Genomic DNA, 13,303 nt, shown 5'->3' with positions numbered 1-13,303 from the left:
GTCATACAACTAGTAACTAAGTCTGGATTAGAATTCAAGACTTTCTAAATCGAGGCCTCTTGCACCATCCTCTGTGCCACTTAGGATGCCAGAACAAAATCAGCAGTTGGCTTCTTCTTGATGGAACCCACTGCTAAGTGCACTTCCTCTATTCTAAGATGGGACCATTGACATCCAAGTTTGGAGATCTTTGGAGCTCAGATTGAAAACATTACCTCCTAGGAGAGGGTCAGTCTTCTTTCAATCTTCCTGAATACCAAGTTCATTCCCTGTGCCTTGAGTACCAGGTCTAAAGTTTATGGATCTTCACTGAAAGCCTCACTCTGCTGAATAAATGAGGTGGGATTGAATGCATTCCTTTGCCCCCTTCTATGGGATACATCTATAGTCTTCTGGGATTGGTGCCCTATATTGTAGGGAACTAAATAAATTCTATCTGTTCCAATTCTAGACCATCTGGGATAAAATATAGCTTCTGATCTATGTAAGTTGAGGAGGCTTCTAGAATTCATAAATGAATTCTCTCTCTCTCTAGAATAGCTTCTGAACTATCTGTGAGGAGGCTTCCAGAATTTATTTATAGATTCTCTTTCTCTCTAGAATTCATGTACTTTGGTAGATGACTTACTGTTTTTATTATGTATTGTGTGCTAGTTGTTACATTTTGTTTCTTTGCTTATTGATTCTACATTAAGACTAAATAATGTATGCAGTAGCCAAGTGTGTTTGTCTGCCTCTGTGGAGAGCCAATGTCATTATACGTAAAGGATGTAACTCGGTCTCACTCTAACACAATCTAAGAAGAGTTGAGGTTTACCAGTGAGTGGAGACTCAAGAGCCGAATTCTGATTTAAGTAAATCCACAACTCCATATATCTACTGACAAGTTGGTGCTACTCTACAGAGAGGGGTTGATAGAAAAATGCTGACTCTGACAACCACAGAGAGAGCTTTTTATTTGCTCAGCATATCTGTCCAGCCGGACATACACAAGCTTCTGATCTATGCCACTGAATAGGATCAGGAGGGTGGTGATCAATGCCATCTCATGGTTTAAGTTATTATCTCATTCCTTAAATCTGGAATGAGACACAATGGACCCAAGTTACCTTTTCTCCTTAATTTTAAGCACCAGCCTTCATCATGAACATTTTCTAATTCTTTGTGGTTGAGCAGAGGCAAAAATATTCCCACAAAAGAAGATTGATATTTTATATTTAGTTGAAGAAAAACAGAATGTACAGATACATTTTGAAGATCATCATATGTCTGGAAGACATGAAGTCATGCCATGGACAAAAGCATGAGCAAAGGGAGAAAGAGCACTTGTATTTGGAACCAAAAAGCCTGAGTTTCATTTCTGCTTCTATCCCTTATTCCCTGTGTGGTCTTGAATAAGCTGCAAAGCATTACTAATTAGATGCATTTCTATTCAGTCCATTCCAAACCTCTACAATAGACATTTGTTGATCCACCTACTTTGTGCCACACGTTGAGATAGGTGCTGAAGATGACAGAAATCAAATACTTCTTACCCTCTAGGAGTTTATAGTCTTCTGTAGGGGAGGGAATGTAGATAGGTAAGAAAACAAAAAATGTGGGGAGGGGAAGAGCTCTAATAAATGTGGCATTGGATAGCTGAACAAATTGTGGTATCTGCTGGTGATGGAATACTATTGTGCTCAAAGGAATAATGAATTGGAGGAATTCCATGTGAACTGAAACAACCTCCAGGAACTGATGCAGAGTGAAAGGAGCAGAACCAGGAGAACCTTATAGACAGAGACTGATACACTGTGGTACAATCAAATGTAATGGACTTCTCTACTAGCAGCAATGCAAAGACCCAGGACAATTCTGAGGGATTTATGGTAAAGAACGCTACCCACATTCAAAAGAAGAACTGAGGGAGTAGAAACACAGAAGAAAAACAACTACTTGAACACATGGGTTGAGGGTTGAGGTGGACATGATTAGGGATGTAGACTCAAAACTACCACACCAATGCAACTATCAAAGATTTGGAAATAGGTCTTGATCAATGACACATGTTAAAACCAGTGGAAATGCACATTGCCATGGGGGGTGGGGAGGTCAGGGGGTGAAGGGGAAAGTAAGAGCATGAACTATGTAAGCATGTTAACTTTTCTAAAAAATAAATATTAATAAACATTTTAAAAAAGAAGAACTGTGGGAGTAGAAACACAGAAGAAAAATAACTGCTTGAACACATGGGATGATTGGATATGATTTAGGATGTAGACTCTAAAACAACCACCCCAGTACAACTATCAATAATATGGAAATAGGTCTTCATTAATGATGTATGTAAAACCCAGTGGAAATGCATGTAAGCTATGGGTAGGGGGAGAGAAAGAAAATGAATCATGTAAGCATGGAAAGATTTTCTAAAAAATAAAAAAATGAATTAAAAAAAATAAATGAGGGCATCATAGTATTTAGCACTTAAACAGAGCCTTGAAAGGAACTAAGGGTTCCATGAGGTAAAAGAGAAAGAGAATTCTGGACATGAGAGACAATCTACAGAGACAAAAGCTGCACATGGAGAATAAGTAGGCCAGATCTCAAGGATCTAGACTAATTTCAATAATAATATAAGCTTATAATCCTCTTAAAAATGTAAAAATTGCTATAGTTGGTTATACTAATGGTCCATTCAGCTTCATTTTTGTCGAAATAGTGCCCTGTTTTGAACAAGGTTATACACAATGTCAACCTACATGGCACTGCACTCAATAGTTAAGCATGCCCCCCCAATGTATAATCAATCAACAACCCTTTATCAAAGGTCTATTATATGTCAGATATTATGTAGGTATTGGGGCTACTATTCCTTCATAACTTTCTCTCTCTCTCTCTCTCTCTCTTTCTCCCTTTCTGCCTCTCCATATACACACACATATAGTTGGCATGTGTATATATACACAATATGATTATTTATAACATATATGCATATATGTGCATATATGATTATCATAGCCCATAGAGTAGGGGGGACCTTAGATACAATCTAATGCAATCTCTTCATTTTATAGAAGATGAAACTGAGACAGAGAGTCAAGAGAGTAACTTTCTAGTGGTCACCCAGAAAATCAGTGGCCACATTAAGTGTCTAGCATAGTCCTTGCTTGTGGTGGTTGCTCAATCAGACAACAAGCATTTACTCAGTACTGACTCTATGGCTGGAACTTTGGGGATCCAAAGGAAGACAAAAACAATACTTGGCCTCAAAGAACTTACATTCCAAAGGATCTCCACTAGCATAGAAGGAATTAAATTTATCTGAATTTGAATGCAGTAAAATCTGTTTCAATTGAAATGGAGATGAGTTCTAATTTAAGAAATAAATAGTAAAATCAGCAGGAAATGCGAATGTAGGGTTGTAAATATAATGTCAGAAGTAATAGTTGGTCAACTGGGAGTGAGAATGTGTAAATAACCAGCTAACTAAAAGATATATACAGAGTGGATGAAAACATTCTCAGAAGAGAAGATGATACTAGCAGCTTGTAAAGATAGAGAAGATTTGAGCTGAGCCTTGAAGGAAGCCAGGGAAGCTGAGAAATTGAAGTGAGGAGGGAATGTTTTCCAGGCATGGGGGACTGCCAGTGCCAAGGCAGAGAATGTGATGTCAGTGATGCTGAATTATAGAATGTGTAGAAGGAAGGAAAAGCATAAGAAAACTAGAACTGTAGGAAGAAGTAAGGTTTAAATGGCAGAGGTGTTTCTATTTGATCTTGAAACTTAGTGAGGGAGGTGGGGTAGCATGGTAAGACCTATGCTTTAGAAAAAATACCTTAGATATAAAGTGAAGGATTGGTTGAATAGAGAGAGACTCGGGGCACAGAGACCAAATAGAAAGCTATTGAGATAGAATGGTGAGAGGTGGTAAGGACAGGACCTGGGGTGATGGCTGAATGAGTTTGGAGAAAGGGGGACACACACAGGAGATGTTTTGAAGGTATATGAGAAAATGGAAAGAATTGAGGGGATCAGGCAAGCAAGTGACTAATTGTGGAAACTGAGTGAATCATCCTGCTGCTATCTTATGACTCAATTCTGGAGCTAGCTCAGTTGCCTTTCTATTCAGTCATGGGTCTAGACCAAATTCTGTCTTGTGAGAAAAAGTTTATTCAGTTATAGGAATTGGGAGAAAACCTCACTGCCTTGTTTGATCCTAGTCCTGGGTGACTAGGAAACTGGATAACCTGTACCTGCTGTATAAAGACCCTTAACCAAGGACCTAGGATCCCAAGACTGAGATGAGGAGCTTTCTGATAGTTGTACATCTCAATTCATATGTCTTATATGAAAACTGGCCCTGTAGTGATCCATTATTGTTTTCAAGTATCTTTGATTGTTTATAGAGAATTGGGGAGGCATGGGATTCCTCTTTTTCTGAATTCCGGGCATTGTATGTGTTCATTCTGCCCCACCCCCAACTCAGAAAGACCCTAATCTTTTATCCAATTAAAAATGATTACCAGATGCCATATTGCTTCCTTTTAATTAATTGACCTCACTTAATTAATTGTTTTTAATGTATTTAAAAGTCTATCTCCTTCTCTATTCAAGGTCCAGCCCTAAGCTGAAGAAGAGCCTGGTCCCAATTTGTTGGGTAATTGCCATTAATACATGGAAAAATAAATTGATTGCCATTAATAAATCATTATGCTCAGAAGATCAAACCTATGTTTCCTCATTAATTTCATCTTTTGCTCACTACACGTAGAAACAATAAGATTTGACAGTGATTGGATATGAAAGGTGGGGAAGAATGAGGAGTTGATTTGACAACTAGGATATGAGGCTGGAGGACCAGGAGGATGACAGTGGCCTCAATGGTAATAATAAAGTTTCCTTTGTAATAATAAAGTTTTGAAGAGGGAAAGTTTGGGGGAATGAATGAATGAAAATCCAAGTCTCTGCCTCCCTGGCAAGTCCATCAATTTGTCTAAACCAGTGCTGGGCAAACTTTTTAAAGAGGGGGCCAAAGGAAAGGAAATACTCATCTGTCAGTCTGTTTCTAAGGCAACTCTTTCCAAATTCCATTGTATTGTATCCTACTCATTGTATTCTTCAGATTAGGAATAATGTCACAGGGCTGGATAGAACATTTCAGGGGGCCACATCTGGCCTGCAGGCCATAGTTTGCCCATCATTGGTCTAAACCCATTTTTTTCCCTTTAACAGGTATCACTTCAGTTATAGTGGAATAAGGAAATCAAGTAGTTACATTCATTTGAGTTATTTAGCAATACTAAAACAAATTGAAACCAAGACTTGCTACTCAAGGACAAATGAGCATTGGTTTCTACAGAATTAATATACAATTTGGAGGGAGTGGAAAACAGGAAAAACAGGATTATAGGAATCGAGACAACTGGTCTCTTATTACTAGAGGGAATGGAGAGAAACTGAGGTGAAAGAGAGAGGGATATCTTTGTGACATTCCTTAAGTTGGGTGACTTTGGAGAAGGGGAGTAATCTGGTGGCTTCTCCAAAATCAAGTGACTTACAAGCAGTTAAAACTTAGCTTTACCAAGTGGTAGATAAAAGCAAAATGGAGTCACTAAAACTAGTTTTTAAAAATGTTAACCCTTCCTTCATGGGGCCTACGTGTTCCCTCTAGTTCTCAGTGTTCTCTTTCTCTTGAAATTACTTTGTATTCTTTTGTGCAGCTTCCGTTCTGGGTTACCTGTCCCTCATCATTTACACTAACTGGTTTAATGCTTCAGGAAACAGATACCTAAGGGCAAAGGTTCTCCGTGCATTTGTGCTCTTGAAACTCTAGTTAGCAATTTTCGCTTTGTCCCCTGCCCTCAAATTCAGTGTATTTACCTTTGGCAGTCAGCTAGTAATCAGGATTTGTTCAAAGCAAAGGCACTTATTAAGATGGCATCATGAGAACATTAGTAATAAGATATCCTCCTCAACAACTGCATATGGCATTGATGGGAAGCAAAGGCATACATGTAGAGAACGCTATTAGAGAGGCTATGTGGTGCGATGGAACTCATCTAGATGAGTTCAAATTCAGCTTCTGACATTTGCTAGCTGTGTGACCCTTAGCAAGTCACTTAACCCTTTTTTGCCTGAGTTTCCTCATTTATAAAATGAGCTGGAGAAGGAAATAGAAAACCACTCCAGTGTCTTTGCCAAGAAAACCCCAAATGGGGTTATGAAAAAGTCTGACACAATGGAAAAAACAATATTTATAGAAGAGATTATATAAGGAATACATGTGAACAAGGCAATGCGCATCTCTGGCACTGCAAGGAGCTCTGTTTTTTCCTTTCCTTGTGGGGTCCTCATGCTACCCTCCCTGGGTATAGGGTCTCTGCTTGCTGGGCCACTCACCTGGCTTCCCTAAGCCTGTTTTTCACAGCTCAACTCCCAACAGCCAGGTTTGGAACTCTTCTCAACTCACAAAGGTTACACTCATCAGAACTGGGTCCTTTTTCAGTTCTTGTCTCTACTCCCTTCTTGTTGTCATAGCTTCTACTGGGCAAGAGGTCCTGCCGATGGTGGAAAGGATGGGGAAATTCCCTCCCCTTTATGGTCTAGTAAGGGAAAAGGAAAAAGGCAAGGACTGGTCCCTGATAGAGAGCTGGCCTCATCTTCCATGACTGGCTTTCTTCTCAGCTGCCAGGTCACATTTCTCAAAGCTATCTTATGCCTCAACTTACTCCTTAAGTAGTACAGCTTGCATTCTAAAGGGCCACCAGGAGTGTGGTCTAGGCTTTGCCATTCAATAGCTGTCTGTTCTTTTCTTCCATCGATTTTGATCCTAGATCTTTCCCACAATTAACACACCTGTATTTCACACTTCTTTAAAGACTTTTCCACCTTGTTATCTCAATCACCTGCCCCTTCTTTTCTAAGATTTTCTCAATTGTGCTGGATGTTAGGGATCAATTGATCAAGGGTCCCCTGATTGATTCTCCACCATTATGTCTGTGTATTTCTTTTATTTATGCATATCTAGTATCTTTCCTGGTAAAAAGGAAACTTTTTGAGAGGAAAGACTGATTCATTTCTGTGTTATTTTGCCCTACTTCCCAGGGTTGTTGTGAGGATGAAATAAGGAAATGTGTGCAAAACTCTCAGCACAGAGCCTGGCACATAGTAGGTCCTCAATAAATGCTTGTTCTCTTCCCTTCCTTACCTTTGACAGTGCATAGTCCACTGCCTTGCACACAGGAGGCAGTGGATAACTGCTGAACTGCATGGAGTATTTAAAACTTTAGTTATTTCTTAGATTCAAACTTTGCATAACTTTCCTACCTGCTACATACGTATCAACAGGCCCTTTCCTTTATCCTAAAACTACTTCTTTCAGTCTTCCCACACTGCTTCTAATTGTAGTTTTGCAAGATTTGTGGATCGCTTCTATATTCACCCTCTCCATATCCCTCCTGTTCTGATGCACTTTGATCTCATTCCCACTCAATCTTTTCTTATTTCCAGTCTGAAAAGTCTTAGCCTTTTTCATCTTCCTTACACAGAAATCACATTTCTCCCCTTGATCATTTGGGTTGCTCTTCCCTGGGCCTTTTCCAAGTCTTTATGTCTTCCTTGAAGAGAAATTCAACTTCAGCTGGATTCACAATCAGCAATCCCTTTATTAATCTCTTATTGATTTCCTAGCGTGCTCCCTACCACAGTTGTTCTAAACCCTTTATTCTCTCCTTGTCATCTCATTCTTATTCGCTTCTCTCAGCTTAGGGCCTCATCTCCGACTTCACTGAGAAAATTAAGGCTAAGACCACTAATACACTGTTGGTAGATCTGTGAATTGGTGTGACTATTTTGGAAATCCATTTGGAATTATGTGAAAGAAATCTATAAACTATTCATACTCTTTTGACCCAACAATCCTACTGCCTAGGATATAACCTAAAGTGGTCCAGGACAGAAATTCACTTCATTTCAATTCAATTAGCATTTATTAAAGGCCAACTACGTACTAAGAACTTTTCTAGGTGCTGAGAATGAAAAGACAAAAATAAAAACAGCCTCTGCTGTAAAAGAGCTCACACCCTAATGTAAAGTGATACACATAAAAATACATGCAAAATGAATAAAAATCGTTTTGGGGGGGAAGCACTAAATGTTAACAAGCATTCCTACCCTTGATAAAATATTCAGAATAGTACTTTTTGTAGTAGCAAAAACCTGTGTGCAAGTTGGATGTGTATTGACTGAGGAATTAATGAAAATATAGTGGTTCTTGAATATAATGGAATATTAGATGGTGCAAAGGATAGAGTATTAGACCTAGAAGAGGGAAGACTGAGTTCAAATCCAACCTTGGATATTTACTTGCTGCAAAAGCCTGGAAAAAGTACTTAATGTCTGTCTGCCTCAGTTTCCTCATGTATAAAATGGGAGTGATTAAAGCACCTTCTTCTCAGGGCTCTTGTGAGGATCAAATAAGATCATGTTTGTAAAATGAGATCTTCTTTGTGAACCTTAAAGTACTATATAAATGCTAGCTATTATTACTATTGAGTCATAAGAATATGAGGAATTCAGAGAAATGTGGGAAGGCTTACATGAATTCAGACAAAGTGAGTAGTATGAGAATAATAAACAGAACAACTACAGTAATATAAACAATGATAACTGTTAAAAGTAGCCAAACTCTGATTATTTGCAATGACCAATCTTGTTCCCTCACTGATCCTCATTCTCACTCCCAATCTCACAGAGTGATCCTTTCTAATATTGACCTCTTTACCTTTTGTCCCAAGATCCCATTTCTTCCTAATTCTTGAGAAAACTTGCATCCACAATTATCTCCTTCCATCTAACATCATTAACTCCCTGCTGTTTTCAAATATATTCAGTTCTCTTCTTGAAAAAAGTAGTCTTGAACTTATTAGCTTAGTTATAGTCTTATTTCTCATGTTGCTTTCACTGTCAAATTTCTTGAAGAAATGATTGTTCCCTGACCTTATTTTTTTATTGTCCATTCTCTCCTGAACCCCTTACATTCTGCTATAAGTACCTAACACTACACCAAAATGGAAAATTCAAAGGTCAATAATCTCTTTTTTACTCACTCCAAATGCTCTTTCTCATATATTCTCAGTGACCTTTGTGCTATTTGTAATATCCCTAGGGCAGTTAGATGGTGCTGGATAGAACTCTAGGCATAGAGAAAAACACTGAATTCAAATCTGTGTGACCCTGGGAAAGTCACTTAACCCCTTTGTCTCAGTTTCTTCATGTGAAACATGAGATGGAGAAGGAAATGTATCTAGTATCTTTGTAAAGAAAATTCAAAATGGGTCATGAAGGTACTGAAATAATTAAACTATAACAAACATTCCAGAGTGGCTACCCTCTCCAGGAAATTGTACCCTTCCTTATAGGCTACGAAATAACTCTGTTCTGGTTCTCCTCCCTCTCTGACTGCTCTTTCTATTTTTTTGAATGCTCTTTCCCTTTTCTGCTTCTCAACTCTGAGCTCTTTGGTCCTCATTTCTTCTCTTTTCATATTCTTTTCTTTGAAGAACCATACATTCTCACACCTTCAACTCTCATCTTGATGTTCTATGTTGATAACACCAGAATCTTTATTTCTAACCTTGACCTTTCAGTTGAGTTTAAATCCCATAGTTCCTAGACATTTCTGTTTGGACCTCCCATTGCCAGCTCAAACAAAGCTAACTAAGATCATCATCTCCATGCTGCCTTCAAACCAGCTCTCTCTAAATTTCCCAATTTCTGTCAATAATATCACTGGTCTCTTGGTTCCTTCCTCTCCTCTAAGGAACCTCTAAGGTTCCCTCCTTCTTCCTCTACTCTAAGGCATCTTAATCAATGTTACTAACTCCATGGAAATATTCCTTTATGATATCTCTCCACCTTGTCCTTTCCTTTCAGTTCAGGTGTCATTGCCATAATCCAGGATCTCTTCACATCAATTATGAATGTCATTATATAGCTCAAAGAAAGGAAGACTAGATATCTCTAAATTCTTCTCTCCTCACTCTTCTCCAGGGAAGACTATTTCCTAATGGGTGAGGAAGCAGAAAGTTGAGGCCAGAAGTTTGGTCACTCTGCTCTTCTCAGAGAAAGAAAGAATGAACCAGCCTATTTATATCTGCTTCTAATTTATGACCAAACAAGAGACAAATCATTATAAGATGTAAAAACAAATCCAGATGAACAAAGGGACCCCACAACAGGGCACAGCATTGGAGGTACATGGAATCGGGGCATTTCCATGTTATAAAGGGGTGAAATAGCTCTCACTAAAATGCAAGCTGAGCAACCCCCTCCCCCACCCCACACCACCTACAGTGCCAAAGCCAGTGCACAAGAGTTAGACCAAGTTTGGGGCATGCATTAAGTCCTTGGAAGCTACCTGGGGTCACCAAAGACTACTCCTGAAAGCAGCAAGACTTAAGACCCCAAGAGGCTAAAGAACGGGCGCGAACTTTGAAAGTAGACCCTGAGTGCAGGCACGAGTGTGGGCGTGGAATCAAGCCCAGACACGGATCCTGAGTGCAGGCGAGGACTTGGATCCTGAGTGCAGGCTCGGACCTTGAGTGGGGATCCAGGGTTCACAACTGTGGAAGCAGCACCCTGAGACTGTTAAAGGATTCTCGGGCAGAGGAACAAAAAGGAGACCACCAGGAGGCTTGACCCAGAGAACAACTAGACCTGAGACCTCAGGAGCCTAAAGAGCACAGACAGACCCCGAGTGTGAGGATAAACCTGAGAGGGCACAGGGCTAACAATGGCAAGCCAGGGACAAGAACCCCAAAAGGGAAAGATCATCAAGAAGAAATCTGTAACACTCTACAACTTTTACACAGATAAAATCCAGACAATAAAGCAAACAGCAGAGGAGAACAAACAAGTAATCATATCCAAACCTTCCCAAAATAATGAAAACTTGCCACAAGTTATTGAAGAGTTCAAATCTGAGATGATGAGAAAGATGGAAGAGATTTGGCGAGAGAAGTGGGAAATAGCTCAAAGGGAAATAAACAGGTTAGAAGACAGAAACTCCCAATGGAGAAATATGCCCCAAAATCAAATGAAATGGTAAGCAAATTGGAAACCAAAATCTGGCAAGAAAACAACAGTTTAAAAGGCAGAATTTTGCAATTGGAAAGTGAGGCTCAGAAATCAAATGAACTGATAAGCAAATTGAACACCAGAAATGGCCAGATTGAAAAGGAAAACCAGTCCCTAAAGGCTAGAATTGAGTAATTAGAAGTTAATGATCTCAAGACAGCAAGAACAAATAAAACAAAGTCAAAAGACTGATAAAATAGAAGGAAGCATGAAATATCTCAATGAGAAAGTGACAGACCAAGAAAACAGACCTAGAAGAGACAATCTGAGAATCATTGGTCTCCCTGAAAAATCAGAAATTAATAGAAATTTGGACTCCATACTAAAAGAAATTATTCAGCAAAATTGCCCTGAATTTCTACAAGAAGAGGGCAATATAGACATTGAAAGGATCCATAGATCACCCTCTACACTAGACCCAGAAAATAAAACCCCCAGGAATATAAGAGCCAAATTCAAGAGCTTCCAAATAAAAGAAAAAAAATTTACAAGAAGCCAGAAAGAGACAATTCAGATATCAAGTAGCACCAATCAGGATCACACAGGATCTGGCAGCTTCCACACTACAAGACTGCAAGAATTGGAATATGATATTCAGAAAGGCAAAAGAACTGGGTCTACAACCAAGGATCACCTACCCTTCAAAACTAACCATATACTTCCAAGGGAAAGTTTGGGCATTCAACAAGATAGAAGATTTCCAAGTATTTGCACAGAAAAGACCAGGACTAAATGGAAAGTTCGAATCTAACCACAAAAATCAAGAGAAACATGAAAATGTAAATAAGAAACAGAGGGGAAAGAAAGAAACCTCCTATTTTTTAAATTTGCCTCTTTAAGGGCTTCAATATGAACTAATTATTGGTATTCCTATGTGGAGAAATGTTAAGTATAATTCTCTGTAACGAACTGTATTCACTATTATAGTAATTAGAAGAATTATTCATAGGGAGAGGTTGGAATACTAAATGGTCTAAGATGATGTGGGGGTGGGAAAGAGGGAGGTGAATAGTAGAGGACACCAAGAGAAACTTGAATGAATAAGAAAAATAGGATATTATATTACACACAAAGAGGGCATGGGAAGGGGAAGGGATGAATACTATTATAAGAAGGAGAGGAAGAGAGCATTAAGAGGTAATATTTAAACCTTACTCTCAGTGTAATTAACCCTGAGAGAGAAGAGTAGCTTTACCCATTGGGATATAAAACTCTATCTAACCCTACTGAGAAAGTCAAAAGGGATAAACAAAGGGGAGCAGGGAAGTGGGGAGGTCAAAAAAGGGAGGGGAGAAGAAGGGGGAGGGAATTGATTAGGCCTTAAAAATAAAAGGAGTGGAATAATAAGGGAGGGAGTAGAAAGGGAAGTAAATCAAGGGAGGGGACAAGGGTTACTGGCATAAAGCAAACACCACTGGTTTAAAAGGAAATAGTTAAGAAGAAGGGGTAGAACTAGGAGAGGATACCAAAATGTCGGCTAATACACAACTGATAATTATAACTCTGAATGTGAATGGGACGAACTCACCCATAAAAAGGAAGCAAATAGCAAAGTGGATTAGAAACCAAAATCCTACCATATGTTGTCTACAAGAAACACATATGAGGTGGATGGACATACACAGGTTTAAGGGAAAGGGCTTGGGCAAAATCTTTTGGGCCTCAAATGAGAAAAAGAAGGCAGGAGTGGCAATTATGATTTCTGACAAAGCCAAAGTAAAAATAGATATGATTAAAAAAGACAGGGAAGGTCATTACATCCTGATTAAAGGCAGTATAGACAATGAGGAAATAACATTGCTCAATATATATGCACCAAATGGCATAGCAACCAGATTCATAAAGGAGAAACTGGCAGATCTCAAGAAGGAAATAGATAGTAAAACCATAATAGTGGGAGATCTAAATATTCCTCTTTCAGATCTAGATAAATCAAATCAAAAAATAACTAAGAAAGAGGTAAGAGAGATAAATGAAGTCCTAGAAAAATTAGATTTAATAGATATGTGGAGAAAAATAAATAGGAACAAAAAGGAATACAACTTCTTTTCAGCTGCACATGGCACATTCCCAAAGATTGACCATGTAATAGGGCATAGAAACATTGCAAACAAATGGAGAGAGAGAGAGAGAGAGAGAGAGAGAGAGAGAGAGAGAGAGAGAGAGAGAGAGAGAGAGAAAGGAC

This window comes from Gracilinanus agilis, chromosome 6 (genome assembly GCF_016433145.1).
Source record: "Gracilinanus agilis isolate LMUSP501 chromosome 6, AgileGrace, whole genome shotgun sequence".
NCBI lineage: Eukaryota > Metazoa > Chordata > Mammalia > Didelphimorphia > Didelphidae > Gracilinanus > Gracilinanus agilis.
The sequence above is the reverse complement of the archived record's forward strand: the minus strand, read 5'-3'. Positions refer to the sequence as shown.